Genomic DNA, 19,297 nt, shown 5'->3' on the forward strand with positions numbered 1-19,297 from the left:
AACAAGATCATCTAAAACTAATAAAATGTGAAACTGTCATTTACCTACACAGTTAAGGGGTAGTTTCAGAATTGTATGATTTTTATGTTTTGCAACGTAGTAGTCTCTAACTGGCAATTACCCATCTTATTTTAAAGGCAATATAAACAAATGTCATCAATGTTTGCAGTTTTCTTATATAAATGACGTTCTTATGTCTGTTTTGAGTTTTCTTTTATAACCTGTAAAAATAATGATCTTTTTCTCAGCTAAATAAATGATTTTGGTTAGAGAATGTGTCAAGGATTTCAAGAAATTAGAAAAAAAAACTATATAAGGAATATTGTATTGATTATTCTTTTATTTCTTCATGCAATTGGCAATTTCTGGAGTATGAAAAAATGCAGGTGTTTTAAACTGGAATTTACGTATTATTTACCCACAAATAATTTTTTTTTTAATTTATTTTTAACAACATTTTAATTTTTTTAAACAAGGGTTTTGGTGAAATTCTAAGGGGTGCCGTCTGGAAAGCTGCACAGTCAAATAAATATTTAAATATTCATTTTCCAAGGTTTTCAATAGACCAATAAATCCTCTCAAGTTTAATATCCCATGAATTAAGGCATAAACCAATAAAAATGTAAAATGGTAATGTTATTGATGTAAAAATAATTGCAATTTCAAATGCAAATAACTTATGTGGAATGCCTTTCTCGATTTCTCGTATAAAAACGTTTTTCTTTTAATTTCCTGCATTTTATTTTCCTCAAAGACTCAAAAAAATAATGGAGGCTAATTTGTGAATCCTTTTACATTTCAATTTGCTTTTAATATAATAAGTTTGAAATAACAGTTGTTTTATCAGAGTTTATTTTTTTTTGTACTATGCCTGTTTTTCCTTGCCTCCTTCCTCCTATCTAAAAAACTGTGCTCCATACCTCACTCCCCCACCCTGTCTCATTTTATGTATATATAGAAATTAATGACACTAATTTGCCAACTCAACATTAATTTCATTCAATAAGAAATAATGTAGGCAATTAGAAATTATGTCTCAAATTGTGATGACAAGGTTTACAATACATAAATGTAATTTGTCTTTTTTCTTTTACTAAACACTCCTTAGGAAATATGATAAAATGTCAGTGGGGTTTCTGTGACACAAATGGACCATAATATGCAACTGAAAGAGAAAAATCAAAAAGTTTAAATCATTTTTCACCCACTTTTATGCAAATGCAGGAATATTCATTTTCTTGCTGGGTTTTTGCGAAACTCTACATAATCGTTTTATACTAGAAGATTCTTCTGAGAATAACTTGCCTAATGTTTACGCTGAAATGTCAGAAAAAATGAGGAAGTCAGATGTTTTGATAACACATCAATTATTTAGTGAAGCATAGACTCCTCCTAATAGATACTCATGTGTTTTTTGTTCACACAAAATTACAATAAATTATAAACATAGTCGTGTTATCTCAAAATTCCACAAACTGCTTTGAAGGATGGTGATATTTTATCTTAAACTTTGAGCAGACTGCTTAGAGCAGAAATGCTCTCACTGGTGTGATCAGTGTCCATGTGGGTAATTAGCAAATCAACCCTCTGAGTGCCTTTAAAGACCTTCATCCAGGCTTTGTATACTCTCCAGTAGAGGCACATTAGCGGTGTGGTAATGATGGGAGGAAATCACTCCATCATTCCATGTCAGGCCACCCTTCATTTATTTCCCTCTGTTAATGTACAAACGAAAAAAACTAACATTATAGTCTGTCATCCTTTCTGACATATTTTACTTCATCATTTAGAATGATGCTCACCTAAAATGGTTCAAACCAAAATATTTTTAGAATTAAACTATTGTTTAATTGTCAAAAGCTGCAGCCCCAAGAAGAAACCCCCAAGCCTAAGTCTGTTTTATATGGACAAGCACACAAACAGAATAAATCGGGATCATTTTGTCTTCCTTTTCATGTGTGAAGAAGAGGTAAATAAACATTTGAGAACAGAGGAATTAAACGAAATCAACAGTTAAATGAAAAATCTGTCCTTCTGACAGAGTGTGCTTTGGCACATGATCAGTTGCTGAAATTATACACTGAACAAAAATATAAAAGCAACCCTTTTGTTTTTAGCTCTTGATTTTGCTCTTATTTATCATGAGATAACCTCAAAGATCTGAAAATGTTTCTACAAAATAATAATTATCTTTTCAAATATTGTTCACAAATCCGTCTTCATCTGTGATAGCGAGCACTTTTCCTTTGCTGAAAAAATCCCTCCAACCTGACAGAATGATTATTGCACAGGTGTGCCTTAAACTGTCCACAATAAAAGGCAACTCTGAAACGTGCCTTCTTTGATGGGGGGGGGGGGTCTGGTTAGTATCTGGTGTGACCACCATTTACCTCATGAATTGCGACACATCTTCTTCGCATAGAGTTGATCGGGTTGTCTATTGTGGCCTGTGGAATGTTGGTCCACTCTTCAATGGCTGTGCAAAGTTGATGGATATTGGCAGGAACTGGAACACGCTGTTGTATACACCCATCCAGAGCATCCCAATCATGCTCAATGGGTGACATGTCTGGTGAGTATGCTGGCCACGAAAGAACTGGGATGTTTTCATCCTTCAAGAATTGTGAACAGATCCTTGCAACATGGGGCTGTGCATTATGCTACAACATGAGGTGATGTTCTTGGATGTATGGCACAACAATAGGCCTCAGGATCTCATCCCAGTATTTCTGTGCACTCAAAATGACATCAATAAAAGAAACCTCTGTTCTTCATCCATAACATACACCTATGCTTACCAGAACCCCACCGCCACCATGAGCCACTCCACAACCTGATCAATTCTTTGTGAAGAAGACATGTTTCACTGCATGAGGTCAACAGTGGTCAGACAGACCAGTAGTGATGGCTGTTTTCTGGAACATTTTGAATCTCCAGTGGAGCTTTTGTTTCAAAACATTGTTCTATGCTCTGATCAAACCAGTGCGGTCGTGTGACTGTTTCATTTGGTGTTCTATTACGTCACCAGCTGTTCCGAAACGTCAGGTAAAGATGAATTGGGGTTTCCTTCTGTAATACTAGATATATTTTTCCAGTTTCAAGTTTAAACTTTCATGGGAGTTCAAACAAGAGAAAAAGGCGAGAGGGGCTTTAACTGCCTTAAAATATCTTCTTGGGATCCTCTGGATCTCTTTGAGGAAACATTTTATAACAATACAATTTGGAAAAATTATGGATGTAGTGATTGGTAATAATGGTTCGTGACCGCAGACTGTTCAAAAGGGGCAAGAGAGAGGAGATCAAGACCATGATCTTTTCTACCACCAGGGGTTAACACAATTACCTCAGTTTGACTTTCATTTAGGCCAAGAAAGTTAGCCGACACCCACGACGTAACTTTAGCATGGCAGTCAATCACTCTGATAATCGTGAGGTCGGATCTCTTACATTTAGGGACATAAATTTGGCAGTCATTGGCATAAAGGTGAAAGTTTGCCTTATGCTTCCGAAACAGAATTCCCAGCGTCAGCAAGTAAATAAAAAATTGCAATGGACCAAGAAACGACCCCTGAGGGACCCCCCACTTCAGAGGGTAACACTTGGATGAGTGAGGGCCCATTTAACACAGAAAGACCTATCTATAAGGTAAGACCAAATCCACTGTAGGGCTTCCCCGGATAGCCCCGTCCATTGTTCTAGCCAGCCAATCAGGATCTCATGAATAACTGTGTCTAAAGCTACAGTTAGATCCAATAATAAAAGAACAATCAGTTCACCTGGATCAGTTGTCAGAACATAATTTAAAAAAAAATAAAAGTGGGGTCTCTGTGCTATGTCCAGACCTGAACCTTGACTGTAAATGTTCTAGGATCTCATGTGCATTTAGGAAAGTGATCAACTGTTTATAGACACTAGCTGCGGTTACATGGACAAAAGTAATCAGAATAAATGCCTGATCAGAATAAGTAAACATTCGGATCCAAATTTCCTTCGGATCGTGATAGGGGTAGTATTATGCCGTTTTGTTGATCCAAACGTGGTGCATGTTAACAGTTTGTTCTGAATGTGGGTCACTACTGCACTGGCTTTTTTGTCATGCTTAGATGGTGTGGTGCTCCAGAGAACGCTTCAGAGTGCAAACAGGACCGGTGTAGGTACCAAAACTGTTTGGCCTGCAATTAGTGTTCGAGGGCCTGATACTAATGATGACGTCACACTACGGTAACCTCACTTGGACAAACTACGTAGCGTCGAGATCTCCTCGAGCACTTAATATTTTCATTTTATGTTTCATTTTGTAACCTAAACTTCTTATCCCTTATAAAGTGTGTATGACAAATATTGTTTGTCTGAAATTATTGTTTGAACCGTGTCTCCCAAGACATTTGTATTTCAGAGCTGAGGAGCTGCTTTGGGGCGGTGTGTGAGTTGGCAGAGGCAGCTTTTGAGTGCAGAAATGCTGCTCTGCACAGTCCTGAGAAACCGTGTAAACAGTCATGTGAATTTGTGGTATCCGTCGTGTCCAGACAAAATAAAGGTTGATTACAGGTCATCCATGTTTCTCATGAAGAATCATATTAGCGTGTAAACAATCGTACCGTAATTAATTTTTTCTTTGTACCGTAATTTGTCCAGACCGATCACTATCTTACACGTCATCGGACCAACATACACCCAAACAAATAGTGTGACATCATCATTAGACGCAAGCCCCCAAACACTTATTGCAGGCTGAACAGTTTTGGTACCTACACCAGCCAACTGCTTCACGCGAGCGAGGTATGTCTCTGAGCGGAGCAGCCTGACTCGTAGCATCGTTTTGGCAGTCAGGGGAGGGGACTTTGTTACGGTGTGGTGCTCCAGAGGAGGCTTCAGTCCGTCCTGCTGCTCCGCACAGTTCTGAGAAACTGTGTAAACAATCATGTGAATTTGAATTACCAATCATTTCCAGACAAGATGACGGCTGATGTTATTTCCACATATCGACGTACAGCCAAGATGCACATTGTGGTATCGCCTGGATTTTTTAAGTTCATCCAAAGGTAAATGTTGTTGTTGGCACATATTAGCCTAGTCCTAACCCTTCTTCTGGCACCGTCCGGCCAAGCACAAAGCGCTGGCCACACGGATTTAAAAAATTATGAGCGAACAGGCCCCTTAATAATAATCATAACAATGATAAAAGCATGTTTAGAAGACCAACTCACTTAATGCCGCAGCTTTGTTTGTTTCCAACGGAACTCACTATTTCTTCTTCTATGGCCGTCTCCGGTATTTTGGATCGTTCTGTCCATGTCAAAAATGATTTATTCCGACAGAAAGTGTGGCGTATGTAAACATTTTTTATAAACGGATTAAGTTTTTCTGGGACCATGTACACATTTCAATTCTAATCCGATCTTTGATCCGATCAAAGATATTTTGCACATGTAACCGCAGCTAATCTTCTCAAGGACTTTAGCACAAAACGGGAGGTTGGATATTGACTCATAGTTTGAAAACAAAGCAGTATCAAGCCCTTGTCTTTTCAGCAGTGGTCTCACTACCACCTGTTTAAAATTGAGTGGAACCTGAGTAGATGTAAGACTAGTGTTAATAAGAATTAATAATTAAAACTGCAAAGACTTTCAAAAAAACAGCTGTCCAACAAGGAATCGCCGGCACTTCCAAGCATTCCGGGTTCAATGGCTCAGTATCCAACCGAACAACCAGAGAGGTGGACCAAAAGGTTTAGATCCAACAAAGTGTCTCAGTCATAAGGGAGGAGGGCAACAGTATTTTGCACTGGCCATTGTAAAAACAATAAAGCAATAAAAAGTTGAGCGACAGACAGACGGCATGCCATGATCATCAGTGCCATCTTCCCAAAATGATGAGTGACACGATGACACTCAGCTGTGCTCAGTCACACCTGGTCAGCATAAAAGACCAAGTTTTGGACTTGGGTGGGAAACAGAAAGGGGAGCAGACTTGGAGACGAGGTTTGGGCAACAGACCGAACTTGGTCCACGCCGAGACAGGACTGGTGAGCTGAAAGCGCACAGAGAAGGATAGCGAAGCATCTAGCCTATCCAGCCCTTGGACGAAGCACGCTACGGAGGAGACTCATTTCAGCGCTTGGTCGGGTAAAGGGACGTAAAAGCATCACCGTGTGAACATAAGGGCAGATGCTGTCGTAGCTCGACATTGTTGGTTTGTTTTTCTAGAGTCCGCCTGGAGGGGAGGACCAGGAAGTACAGCTGCCAGTGCAAGCCGCGACAAGTAGGAGGAGTTCACTGACCTGGGGGAGCCCGGATCCCTCCCAACCTCCCCCCTAATGAACATTGTTGCTTGTATTTTTTTCTTTATTTCAAAAGTCCTTTTTTTTTGAGCTGCGAAAGTTTTTAAAAAAAATTTAAGGAATGCAAAGCATTCCTTTTTCATTAAGAATTTTTATTGTGTTTTTTTTAAGCTCTTTAATTAATAAGTCATAGTTTTATATATTAAAACAATTGAAGTATTGAAACAAAAGTGTGCTTAATTTCCTGACCTTTTTGTGATTTTATCACAAAAAACTAGAGGGACCTGGTGGACTGCCTATCATTCTATTTTTGGCGTGGTTGACAAGATCACAATTACTCAGAAATGGATGCAACACAGGGGGCCAGCTCAGTCCTAACTGCTCAGTTTGTCACGCCGTGGTTTATGGATGCTGCTTTTATACCCAAATTTATACCCTTTGTTTTTTGGCCAGTGGTTACTTGCAGGTGGAGATGGACCCCCAGAATAAGGAAAATACTGCATTCATCCCTCGTTTTGGTCTCTATGAGTTTGAGTGTATGCCCTTTGGGCTTTGCATTGCTCTGCAACATTTTAGAGACTGATGCAGCATAGTTCGGGGAGCCTGGTTGATGACTCTATTCTGATCTTCTTAGATGATGTTGTAGTTTTCTCCCCAGATTTCAACACCCAGTTGAGACACCTGCAAGAGGTATTTCAGAGGTTGCATCAGTGTGTCTTGAAACCACAACCAAAGAAATGCAGCCTATTTCAACGCCAGGTGACCTATCTGTGCCATATCATCTGTACGAGGGGAGTAGCAACAGACCCTTCAAAACCTGCTGCTGTGAAGGACTTGCCAGTGCCCCCAGACAGTGAAACAAGTGAGATTATTCTTGGGGTTCGCTGGTTACTATTGCCGTTTCATCCATAGGTTCTCAAAGGTAGCTGCACCTCTACATACCTTGACATTCCACATGAAAAGAAAGCAACTCCAGTTGGCTGGTCAGACGAATGCCAGCAAGGTTTTGATTCTCTCGAAGAAACTGTGATCAATGCGCCTGTGCTAGCCTATGCAGACTTCTCACAGCCATTCAGGCTCTAAACTGATGCTAGCTTTGAGGGCCAGGGGGCTATTCTAGCACATGTGCAAGATGGCATGGAGAGAGTTATTATCTATGCCAGCAGAATGGCAATAACCATTCTGCAGAATGCAATAACCAGAATGCAATAACCAGAACTATAGCTCCTTTAAGCTGGAGTTGCTGGTTTCGAAAAGGGCACTTAAAATGGACATGCTGACGCCCTTTCTGGGATCCCACCAAGGTCAAAGACCCTACCTGTGTTGGCTGTGAGGGCGATTTTTTCTTTTTGCAAAGCATTCTTTTCTCATTGTGATTTTTATTTCTGTCATTTTAAGAATAAATGCAATTTTTATTGTATTTTTTAAGCTTTCTACAAATAAGGCTTAAGTTTTTATATTAATACAATTGAAGCATTCAAACAAAGGTGTGCTTAATTTCAGGACATTTTTGGGATTCTTGGACCAAAATAACCAAAAACTACAGGGGCTTAGTGGAAGCACTCTTATAAGTCCTTGGGCAAGTCCCTTTGCGCTACTGCCGAACTATGTAACCACAAGAGCCCAAAGTCTGGGTGTCCCTTTGATGGTCTCCAGCCTGAATAAAATACAGGTCTGTGTCAGGAAGGGTATCAAACATAAAAACCTCTGCCAAACCACCTGTGTGAATCTGTGAAAGCTGAGATAAAACTTGAAGGGATATGCCAAAAGGTGAACAAGTGTTAAAAAGCAGGTCAGCATTCCATCTGACTCAATGCTTCAGCCTTCTCACATGAATAGTTTGGTTAGATTAAAATGTTATATTAAACTAAAATTATGAAGTTAAAGGGCCTATGTCATGCTATATCTTAAACCTTTCAGAATAAAATATATCTATATATGTAATGATTTATTACTTTATAGAACACATTTTCTATGAAATGTGAGTTATTTTCGCTTGATCATTTTCCTACCCGGAAGTGAGACAACTCAATCTCTGAACTACAGTGCTTTCACTGTTGAAGATTACAGCTATGTTTTTTTTTTTTTATTCTTTCAGGATAAAGCGAAACATTTGAACATTGCATCATCATAAAAATAACCTGAACATGATGTCCTTGTGGTCAGAGAGGAAAATAGGAGCAGGATTTCCTTTAAAAAAATTCCTTGATCTGCGAAGTGATCTTGAATCACTCCCAAAATCTAATCAATTGTTCCTTGACCCATTTAAAAGATTTTCTAGAAATTTGGTGAAAATTTGTCCGTAACTTCTTGAGACAAGTTACTGAGAGAGAGACAGACCACGTGAAAACAGAATCTCCTCTCCATTTGTAATGAAGTACTGAGCCCGGGAATTGACATGGGTAAAATAATAAATATTCCGTTCCCACAAAATAATAATCCGTTCCCTCGAAATAACATTACATTCCCTCGAAATAATTAATTCGTGGGAACGAAATAATTATTCAGGTCATTAGTCATTCATAAACACGGATGTTAGCGATACTTTACAGCAGATACTTTCACATTTCTGTCTGTGTGTGTCTCATTACACTGCATGGATGACATGGAGAATGTGTATAGATCTGATTATTACGGTGGCCGACAGGGCTCACACTACATACAAATGGAAAAACGCAACGGCATTACCCGAAGCAAGACGAAATTACCCGAAGCACAACGGCATTAAGAGACAGCGCAACGGCATTACCCGAAGCAAGACGAAATTATCCGAAGCACAACGGCATTAAGAGACAGCGCAACGGCATTACCCGAAGCGCGACGACATAATCGCAGCATTAGCATTAAGCTCAGCACAACGGAAGTGAGGACTTTTTTTCCGGGGGAAAAATAAAAGCCTGGCAGATTCAAACTATTCGGTACGACAGAATTTTAGGGCCACCCAAAAAAGTAAAATTATGAAATTTTAAACCGTAAATTTAACTTTAACTTTAACTTTAATCTCGTAAAAATACAATTTTTTTCTCATAAATTTACGGTTTAAAATTTCATAATTTTACTTTTTTTGGTGGCCCTAAAATTCTGTCGTACCGTATAGTTTGAATCTGCCAGGCTTTTATTTTTCCCCCGGAAAAAAAGTCCTCACTTCCGTTGTGCTGAGCTTAATGCTAATGCTGCGGTTATGTCGTCGCGCTTCGGGTAATGCCGTTGCGCTGTCTCTTAATGCCGTTGTGCTTCGGGTAATTTCGTCTTGCTTCGGGTAATGCCGTTCCGCTGTCTCTTAATGCCGTTGTGCTTCGGGTAATTTCGTCTTGCTTCGGGTAATGCCGTTCCGCTGTCTCTTAATGCCGTTGTGCTTCGGGTAATTTCGTCTAGCTTCGGGTAATGCCGTTGCGCTGTCTCTTAATGCCGTTGTGCTTCGGGTAATTTCGTCTTGCTTCGGGTAATGCCGTTGCGTTTTTCCATTTGTATGTAGTGTGAGCCCTGTCGGCCACCGTAGATTATTTATTTTAAAAAGCTCTACAAAAGCATCGGTAATCATGTCTCCATGTCTGCGTTCATTCACATCCCGGTACAGTCTCCGTCCTGCCGCAAAAGCTGATTTCCTCGGCTACTACCGTGTCTCTGTGACCCACATTCGTTCAAGAGGTGAAAAATAAAAATATTTTGCTTGTCATGCCGGCATTCGGGCAGCTGGGTGGCCGGACAGCCATCTGCGGTATGGGATATTGTAGTTTAGGGTCGAATAGGAATAATAATAGTCAGGACTTGTTTTTTATTCACATACTCGTTAGCAGTCACTTAACATCCGAAGGCTAAGTATCCCATCATGCATTACACATATCCCATAATGAATCTCGACCAATTAACGTGTCCCTGAAACTGTGGTGCATTCAAAGACAACAGGATAAATGTATATCAGAATATTATTCCATTTCCACGCATTACTTATTCCGTGAGAACGAAATATTATTTTGTGGAAACGCTTTATTTATTTATTTTACCCATGTCAGATCCCGGGCTCCGTAATGAATGGAGCTGTTTTCTGGACTTCCTCTGCTATGGTCCATCTTGTGACCATTTTAGGAATTACAACTTTCATATCTATTTGTAAGTTACAGATATCATCAAACACTTTATTCTTTTCTGTCATTTGGCTCATGTCTTTCATCTAGGCTGCTTTACTCTCTCGAGATTAAATTTCAATTATAATAAGAACAAATACAATCTTTGTCTCAATTTCAGTTTATTTCGTGTATTTATAAAAGCAGTAAAAGCAAGTCCATGCAGTTGATAGTATATATAGACTATAAATGACAAATATTTATTGATAGAATTTTAGTGTAAAAGAGTCATTTTGATTGACTATTGCTCTCAGAAGAACTTGAAAAATTCATAAATCTGAACAGATCTAAACGGAATTTAGTCCTCTCTTTTTCTTCATCTACTTTGCTAACTTGTCTTATACATCTTCTTCTTATCATGCAATATTCATCTTGAAAACATGATCATTTTTCTGTGCATACTATATGACTATATTATAGTATAATTTGTTTCTTTGCTACATCATTTCACTTCTTTTCTAGGATTTGTTTGTATCTTTAACTAAAATTGTAGTTAAATCTAAGCTGAATAATCACAGTAGCAGTATACAGTAATTTATGTGAGGTATTAATTTGTTTTCATGTCTTGTTGCAACTTCCTACTTGGCTGTGAATGAACGGGACGTCCCGAACAAACGGATCAAACACACCCCATCAAAAACCAGTGTTCAAAGCGTTTGCATTGCGCAAGCGCTGACAACCACCTTCCTGCCGGTACAGCACTTCGTCGCCAATCTTTTACCGGGACTCAGTAGCGTACCGGCTTAGGCTACTTTCACCTCTGCTTACAATCATCAGTAAAATCTCGGCAAAGTGTTAAAACAGACTGTTCCTCTGTCTAAAAAACAACAACAACAAAATGAACACTGGCCCTTTAAGACCCTCAAGCTCAGGCTTTGGAACAGACCAATCAAGAATCTACTTCCGCGCACTTCATTTGCATGCTGCGTCACTAGCTTACTAGTTGCGCACTGGGGAAAAGTTATAACAAGTTTATTCTGTATTCGGAACTGTATTGTACTTTATATTTGCATAAATGCTGTATTTTTGAATTCTGCAATTGTTCAATAAAAAAGAAAGCACACTGGGGAATTAGTTCAGTTTGTTTTCGGCAACTATCTTCTAGCTAGCTGAGTTTTAACCCTTGTGCTATCCTAGGCACTTTAACATTGGGAGTTGGGTCATGTAGACCCACTAGACCAGGGGTGGGCAATTCCAGGCCTCGAGGGCCGGTGTGTCTGCATGATTTCCAGATACTCTTGCCCTACTCATGGCTGATTACCTGGTTCAGGTGTGTCCAGCCAATAATCTTGCCCTACTCATGGCTGATTACCTGGTTCAGGTGTGTCCAGCCAATCAGAACATGCCAGAGCAGGGTATGCTGGAAAACATGCAGGACTGCGGCCCTCAGTGCCCACCTCTGCACTAGACAGTGCTCTGAACCCTTTTTCTTCAATGATTTGTGATCTTCACTGGTGTCCATGGATTACATGAAATCTTTCCACCTTTATCCACCTTTGTCATGGTAGGGAAAACACATCAATGTAAGGGTGGGGTCATCTAAGATAGCACAAGGGTTATAACCTCCACAAGTGAACACGAATGAGCCAGAATAAATACTAGTTGACCCTAAAATTTTTTTACATTTACAGCTTTACATGCGAACTTGTGAAGCCAAAGAAAGCATTACATGTCAGCAAAATTGTGCAGTAGTTGCCCAATTTTCAGCATTACATCTTTATTAGTAAAGTAATATTTGATATAGTGTTTTTCAACCTTTTTTGAGCCAAGGTACACTTTTTCCTTGACAAAAATCCTGCCGCATACCAGCATCCAAAAATGTAAAAAAAAATATCTCACATGCATTTTTTTGTAACAATCGAGGCAGAAAAAAGCAGGATGTTGCAGCTGTTTTTCCTATATGTTGTAAAAAAAGTTTTGATAGTTTTCAATAATAATTTTCAACTAAATTAATTGAAAATTTTTCCAGGTAGTTGTTTTTCCTACTAGTTTATTAACAATCAAAACACACACATGGAGGAACAACGGTTGAAAAACACTGCACTAGTAAACATATGCATTGAACTAGTGAACTAGTTGCATTTTACTAGTAAAGATGCTAGACAGTCAGCACACAACTGGTTCACTAAAATTCTACTACAAGAATTTTAGCTTTTGAAAAAGTCTGAAAACATCAATTTTTTACAGATGATGAAGATTTAATAAAATAAAGTTGTTGATTTGTAGAAGTTGTTTCTGATTTATAAAAATTCAATAAAAGCAACATTACAGGGGTTTTTTTTCTCTCCATAGAATGCCACTATAATGCTGCTTTCTCACCAGACGAGCTTTCTTTTTTGACATGCATCAAATTTACTGCTCGACGCCCTTGACGCCCCGGTCGTGGAGCAAACCGCCAACGTTTTTCTGGACTTCATTTGTTGCCACAACATGGAAAACATGGCTGATGTTGAGCGAGTAGCTTAGGTTTACGTGTTTTGGAGAGCTCCACAGAGGCTCCGGCAAGGACGTCACCAAGACGTTCTCCAGATCCTTCAGTCAGAAGTGCACTTCACTTCTGCAGTGAGACCTGCACCTGGGTTACGGAAGTTTCAAACGCTGTTTCCGTCCATCTGTGGCCCCGTTGGAGCATTAACCCAAGAGGGGAAAAGTAAAAATTAAACTGGAGGATCTATTTCATTATTTTATTGATGAAAATAAGCAAAACATCATAAACTCAGAGAGCTGGAGTGATTACAATCGCTTCAACAGCACCCGGAGCGGCTCTCCTTCTGCCAGGCAGCCAACCGCTGACGGGCCAGCACAGTGACCTTCCCTGCCCAGGGACCAGCGGTCTAGGCAACAGCAACCACTAGTTTTACCGAACCCTGGGCAGCGGAGCCCGCTATGCTGTCCACCTGGCGGCTGGCTAATGTAGCGGGCTCGATCGCTCCAGCTCCATGGGCTCTGTGACCTGTCCGGGGTGTATCCTGCCTCCACCCAACCGGGGGCAGTCTTTGGCAACCTTGCTGCCCCAGCGCGTCAAGAAAATGGATGAAAGTTCAGGATGAAAATCCTTGTATTGAGCGGCCAAATTGGATTTTATTTTCAACCCGCTCATTGAGTCACTCAAAATGTCACGCGCCCAAAGCAGAATCCCTGATTGGTCGCTGCGCTGCGTCTACTTTGCCACGCCCGAGGTACAAATCGCGCCCCAAGACCTCAGATTCCGTCTGTACATTGACTTACCATTGAAACTCGATCACCATGACCCCCCTGATGAGCGAATCGAGTCCTGTTTGAATGCAGCATAACAAAGAGAACTCAGTCCAGGCCAATTATCTGTCAGAGCAAAATGATTGATCATGTTTTGCCTTTACATTAATCCTGATGATGTACCAGGACCCACCGACACAAAATCGCTACAGCAGGAATCCTGCTGAAAACTGGAAGGAAGTGAAAGGCACAGGAAGCCGTCAACAAAGCCAGCAGAGCAGCACAACATCTTGGTTGGTAACATTGCAGTGGGCAGGCAGGACTAGGTAGCCTTTTAACCCTTGTGCTATCCTAGAAGCTTTAACATTGGGAGTTGGGTCATCTAGACCCACTAGACAGTGCGCTGAACCTTTTTTCTTCAATGATTTGTGATCTTCACTGGTGTCCATGGATTCCATGAAATCTTTCCACCTTTATCATGGTAGGGAGAACACGTCAATGTGTCATCTAAAATAGCACAAGGGTTAAACCCATGTTAAGGTGAGAGGAAGATAGAGAAGGCAAATAGTACAGGATGAGATCAGAGCAGAGGTGGAGGAAGAGCGCTGAATCAAGACAGTGGCGATGTACCAACAAGGTGCCAGTGTAATCACCTGGGGCCTCATTTATAAAACTTTGCGTAGGATTTGCGTCAGAAGTGGCGTACGGATTAAACATAGGACGTGCATACGCACAGAAATATTCGGATTTATTAAACCGTGCGCACGCACATCCTACGCATCTTTCCCTTTATAAATCACAACCGATTCTAAATGCAGCGCAGCTTTAGCGGCTACATGACACGCCCATAGTTGCCCATAAATAGTCCGTGAAACGCCCACAAATTAATATTCATGGCTTGCTAAATCATGGCAAACACAGAGAGGAAATCAAAAAAACGTAACTTCACTCAATGTGAAGTAGAAGTTATCGTTGGCGAGGTGGAAAAGAGGAGAAAACGTTGTTTGGAGGGCCCAGTGTGGGCATTACTAATGCCAAAAAGGCACGTGAGCGGCAAACGGTGGCAGACGCCGAAAATGCTGTAGCCTCACAACCTCGGACAGTGGCCGAAATAAAAAAGAAATGAAAGAAATGATCGGACATCAAAGTCGAGGCAAAAAAACGTCTAGCGCTGCATCGGCAGAGTGTGTCCGCCACGTGGGGGGGCGGAGCTGACCCCTCTTGATGAGAAACTGGCCGCTATTATTGGGGAATCCCTATTAAGTCCCCCTTATCGGCGTCCTCCTCCGCCTCAGTCACCTGACTGAGACGGAGGGGAGGCCGACGCGCCAGGGTCAGGCTGACACAGGTAAGAGAAATAATTCAAATGAATGCAGTCAAGTCACATGTATGCAGGCTACACAATTACAGATTATTAATATAGAACAATTTTATTTTAGTTGCTGGGTGTTCCAGCGGGGCCAGTGGTTACGATGCTGCAGCTGAGCAGCCGTCTGGACCCAGCGTCTCCACGGCACGCGGCTCTCAACCCTCCAGCAGTGGACGTGTCCTCACCGATGCAGTCCTTGAAATGCAGAGGGAAGTCAGTAGTTCAAGCCGCGGTTACATGGGCAGAATATATTGATCGGATCAATGGTCGGGTTAAAATTCACCCGTGCACATGGGCACAGAAAACCTTTTTCCGATTAGAACAAACGTTCCCATGGCTCATACTCTCGTTCGGAATGAATCATTTGGGCATGCGCAGTAGTGTAAAAATCACCCGGATGCGGATATAGGTCCCGTTGTAAACAAACCGCTTCCACAGACATTTATGCAGCAGCTCGGTAACATACGAGACGATCTTCCAAACGTGGTTTTATTAATGTCATGAATATTATGAATTGCCTGTTCGCTCATCGTTATATTTAATCTGTGTGGTCAGTGCTTTTTTGTGGAAGAATTAAGCTGGACGAAAGCTTAGGACAGACTAACACGGGCTAACATCATTAGCCTGATGGATGGACACAAAATCCAGGACCGTGCGAGAAACGCAGCAATCTGCAGCTTTCTAAGGACTGAGCGACATTTATTTCTGCTCTGAAAGTTCACACAGACCGCCCCAAAGCCACTCTGTGAGCTAGCGGCCCGAGCTCTGTTCGAACACGGTTCCTCCTGAGTCCTGCAGCCGCTAACCCAGAGCGGCGGGACGGCTCGCAGTCTGAATTCTCCCACACATAAGAAAACAACAAAACGCACACGTAAAAAAGCCCCCCCCCGACACAAAATTATTAATCCAGCTGCTCTGCTCACTCGGGTGCCGAGTGAGCGTCAGGGGGCACGAAGCGCTCCTCCTCCGAATCTCCCCCGTGAGGGGTGTAAGAGAGGGGAGAGCCAGCGGGGCGAGAGCGGAGCGGCGCTTTTCACGGGGCGTCCGCAGAGCAGCTGGTCGGTCCCGTATGCGCTCCAAAGCTTTCTCACAGCGAAACACCTTCTATGCATGACGTAAACCAGAGCAGCAGTGACACACGATCGGAATGACCGTTTACATGCTCCACGATCGGATAAACGATCGGTATAACCCACCTATCTCGATCGGAAAGAAATTCTGATCCGAATGAGTCTGATCGGGGCAGAGTATTCCGAACGGCGCGTTTACATGACGCATTTTCTTTCCGATCAGGCGTTCATTCCGATTACTTTTGCCCATGTAAACGCGGCTAGAGAGGTGCCAAGGAGTTGGGCGAAATCAAGATCGCCCTGACTGAAATAAACTGCACGATGAGGGAATTCTTAAATAAATAATATTTTCCACACCTCTTTTTCTTTATAAGCGACGCATCACTTCCAAACGCTGGCGCACAGCAGCAGCAAATGGCTCAAATGCGTGGGGATGGGGTTCAGGGTCGGGGCCAACACAGCAATCAGCGCCAGGGGGTAGAGGCACGTTTTTAAGCTATGCCACATTGTGTAGTACAGCACATGCCAGCACGATTTGGCACACACTGTCACTTTCACGTGTTTCTTCCATCTACCGACGGTGTCGCCGTTTCTCATTTCACCCGTTTTTGTGCGTACGCCTGGGTCAGAGCTTGCGTGGAGGACCGCACATTTTCCCGTCAAGTTTGCTTTTTATAAATCTCAACTATTGCGTAGAGAGTGGCGTACGCCTTCTTTTGTGCGTACGCAACGTTTATAAATGAGGCCCCTGGTCTGAGCTCTGGAGATGTGAATCCCAGCACATCAAGTTCGTCATCCAATCCATGTATGACGTTTTTACAAGTCTAACCGATCTGTAGAGCTAGGGTATATCAGACGCCATAACGTGCTAGCTGTGCCAGAAGTACAGGCACCCTGGACCATATCTACAGTTGCTTTCCGAAGGCCTTGGGGGAAGGATGGTACCGCTGGGGTCACTCAGGGCCCTGGGAGGCACAACAATTACCAACAGCAACTACCAGCACACCCCCAAGCAGTCATTCATCTTCGTCAGAGCTGGGGAGAAGGCACAACAGGAGGGCTTCTCAAGACTGCAGAAGATTGGAAAAGTCGACCTGGGAAGATAACTCAAGTTCTCAGAACACATATCAGCCACTTCACTCTGCCTAGACATGGTGTTAACATCAGTCATCAAAACAATTGGTCCTGGTTGAACTTACTGTCCCCTGGGAAGACAGAATGGAGGAGGCAAATTAACGCAGCGGGCCAAATTTGCCAAGCTTCTTGAGTCTGAATGCTGGAGCAAAGGCTGGAAAGCCCGCTGCGAACCAGTCGGGGTGAGGAGCCGGGTTTTGCTGGCCAGTTACTACCATGCAGCCTCAAACTCCTTGGGATAAAAACCATCAACGAGGCTATGGAGAAATCCTCAAGATGGCTTAGGACCCAGAAGGGGGGCGGGGGGTCCGTGGAGTAGTGGGCCACTTGAACAGAAGTTGGAGGCTGATCTTCCACAGCTGGGTGGCGCAAGTAAGGGTGCTTGACGAAAGACCTAAAACACCCCATGATCTCTGGTTCAGCACTGACGATGTGTCCAAGTAGCACCTAGTGGTGTTTTTAAGAACTGATTCATTGTGCATTTCTTTTTAACACCAAGAAACATTACTGTGCTAAAATGTCTTAAAAGATGGCTGCCTAATTCAGCCTTTCTGTAGTAAAATTCCCGTATGTCCCTTTTACAAGTTTACACAAATCATAAACATTTTACACAAATCAGCCACTTTATTTCAACGAATCTTCAATCTCTGTAAAATGTTTGCGGCTGGTGAAAACTTAGACTTTGTGATGAAAATGTTCTATTTAACTTCAAAATGGATGCTAATAGCCGGACGCTAACTTTAGCCCTGTTTGACTTTCAAGGTGTGATTGTGGGAACAACTGTCTCAATAAATCCATGTTTTGAGGAAGACTACTGGTTTTTGTCTATAAAAAGCAGCTTTGATTGTCTTTGAAGTCTTTCGGTTGTCCATTAATGTATATTTACTAACCCTTTCTATGTAAGGGCCACTGCTTGAGGTTAAACCTGGCCAATAATGTTTCTGAACAGAAAAACGTCCATATTGTTGCAGGTGAGCAAATTAGTCTTTTTTATACTCATGAGTGTTTGACAAGATCAAGAATCTGAAGGGTTTGTAAGACTAAACAAAAACAATCTGGAATTGTATTTTGAAACCAATTTTATAAAGAATGAGCACATTAAGCCTATAGTCATTAGTATACCAGTACCGAACCATTTAAATCTGTCAAAAAATGTTGTCTTAAAAAAAAAAGAAAAAAATTTGGATAAATGATACGTACTGCAGTTATTGCCATTTACCACTAGATGTCGATGTTTCGAAATGTACACACTGCCTTTAGTTATTTCACAACACCTCATGAAAAACACTTCATGGAAAAAAGTTGCCTTGTAACCAATTCAAATAATTATTATGTAACCAGACTGAAAATATACATTTGTTTCTTAATTGTGATGAGCCCAACTGTTGAAAAACTAGTTGAAAAGACTGGAATATGTTTTCAGTTTTTAAAAAACAAACAAACATGTTTTTGAAAAATGCATTTTTTCTCTCTCTCAGATATTTATGGCCCGCAGCACTCATTTATCATTATTTTTACTTTTTCAACATCGATAAAACAATAAAAGTGAATGTAAATAACCTGAAACAATGTTGTGGGCTGGAACGTTAGCATGAATGGATAAAAAAGGCCTATAATTTTTCATAAATGTGATTTTAAAAAGTGACTAAGTCCCTGTACATATAACTGACACCGTATTGCAGTTTTTGCTATTTCATCTGCAGTGTTGGAGGATATAAGTGCCATTTCCTTTCCTGTTTCCTATTTCCTTTATGCATCCCTGCTTGCTTCACGCCTCTATTGAAAAGCTGAAGAAAGAAAACATGTAAGCATGTAACAGGTTTTGCTATATAAAAAAAAACAGTTTGAAGAAAAGAAAGACTCAAAATATTGATGGTTCAAAAAAAAAAGAATATTCGGGCACTAAGTCTTATGAGTGACATTTGTGAAGATTTTAGCGTGGAAATGTTTCGCAACACCTCTTCTTGTAACATGGGATTGCTCATCCAGAACTCACATTTACTGATGTTGACTTTTATATTTTAGCTGTCTGTACAAATGCAAACCCAATTTAAGAGCGTTGCATTATCTGTGAGGTCTCTCAAAATCAAATTAAATGTTTAATTTTTTCAGCTCAAATTATAGA

This window comes from Oryzias latipes, chromosome 5 (genome assembly GCF_053564925.1).
Source record: "Oryzias latipes strain Hd-rR chromosome 5, Olatipes_Hd-rR_3.1".
In the NCBI taxonomy this organism is placed as follows: domain Eukaryota; kingdom Metazoa; phylum Chordata; class Actinopteri; order Beloniformes; family Adrianichthyidae; genus Oryzias; species Oryzias latipes.